Genomic DNA, 1,546 nt, shown 5'->3' on the forward strand with positions numbered 1-1,546 from the left:
GTGGGGTTGGAGGTCGGGCATCCAGGGTCCTGAGTGTCTGTGGGGTTGGGTTGGAGGTCAGGTGTCTAGGGTCCTGTGAGTCCTGGGGTTGGAGGTCAGGCATCCAGGGTCCTGTGAGTCCTGGGGTTGGAGGTCAGGGGTCTACAGAGATGCTGAAGGAGCAAGAAGGAAGCTCTGAGCTGGACCCTTGGGGGAAGGAGGCAGGCAGGGAACCAAGAGTGCTCTCTGCATTCTGGAGACGGAGACTGTGGGTGCTGGGTTCAGGAGCCAGGCAGCACGGGCTGGCCATTTTCTCCAGAGGGGTCTACAGGTCCAGATTTGGGTATGAAGACGACTACAATAATTGAATTGATTGTTCTGGAAGTGTGTGCCAGGGGAACCAATGAATTTCTGCGTTGTTTTTTTCCCTCTCTGTCCATCCTTTGAGTTTTCGTGTGTGGCTTCTGGCCCAGGCCTACTTTCTTTTCTTTCTTTTCCCGGGGAGTTCTGAAGGGTGCCGTGAGTCTCAGCCGTCTTGGCGGCTGCACGTTGTGCCATTTAGTGCCATGCAACAATTGTAAGGCCGTTGATCTCTATCTTGCAGCTGCTAGAATTACTTTAAACATTTTTTGGGTACTGTGTACAAATACAAAGTTCCAAAGAGTACATACAACTAACCTTTAGATCATGAACTGTCTTACCTAGTTATCCATATTGTTCTTAGGCAATAAAAAACGCTGTCTCTGTGGTTTCATACTGACAGCAGTGTTTGTCAGTAAGCTTTGTTTGTTCATTTCTTCAAAGGAATGAGAAACTGCATATTGCTCTTCATTTCAATACAAACAGTATTTTAGTGCTAGGAGTGGAACTCAGGCTACAGAGTGCTCACTCCACATCCAACAGTCTGTCTGTGATTCTGTACTACAGATAAACAGCCCAAGTGAAGTGATGAGTGGTTCCAGAGGTTCAGTGTGCATGGCTGCAGTCAGGAGTGGAGTGTTCTGTGTCATGGGAGCCTCTGACATCAAGGGCATGTGGCGCGTCATCATTGCCTGGCCGGCGGCCATGGAGGGGAGGGGAGAAGAGCGTCTTCCTCTCCACACTGCCTGCTCTCCAGTCTCCCCGGCAGTGTGTCCACACACCTGGACACAATTCTAAGGCCTCAGCCTGGGGCTGGGGTGAGCGAGGGGGGACGGGTGGAGACGGTGGAGAGGTGACTGCAGAGGAGGGGTGTCAATGTAGGAGTGTCAGTGTAGGGGAGGGGTGATACTGTAGGGAGGGGTACAGTGACTGTAGTGGAGGGGTGACTGTAGTGGAGGGCTGACTGGGGTGACTGTAGTGGAGGGGTGACTGTGGGGTGACTGTAGTGGAGGGCTGACTGGGGTGGCTGTGGGGAGGGGTGACTGTGGGGTGACTGTAGTGGAGGGGTGACTGTGGGGTGACTGTAGTGGAGGGGTGACTGTGGGGTGACTGTAGGGGAGGGATGACTGTAGTGGAGGGCTGACTGTAGTGGAGGGGTGACTGTAGGGAGGGCTGACTGTAGTGGAGGGCTGACTGTAGGGGAGGG

At 53.4% G+C, this 1,546-nt stretch overlaps 1 protein-coding gene across 1 annotated transcript in view; it reads left to right on the top strand.

Annotated features, from left to right (window-relative positions):
• The first annotated feature begins 1,099 nt into the window (after nucleotides 1–1,099).
• The window catches only part of Jade1 (jade family PHD finger 1), a 52,731-nt gene continuing 52,284 nt past the window's right edge, over nucleotides 1,100–1,546 (top strand). Inside the window, exon 1 of the mRNA XM_013034881.1 lies at nucleotides 1,100–1,157. The gene's annotated coding sequence lies outside the window, so the exon portion shown is untranslated. The remainder of the gene's footprint in view (nucleotides 1,158–1,546) is intronic.

This window comes from Dipodomys ordii, unplaced genomic scaffold, assembly GCF_000151885.1.
Source record: "Dipodomys ordii isolate 6190 unplaced genomic scaffold, Dord_2.0 Scaffold198, whole genome shotgun sequence".
NCBI lineage: Eukaryota > Metazoa > Chordata > Mammalia > Rodentia > Heteromyidae > Dipodomys > Dipodomys ordii.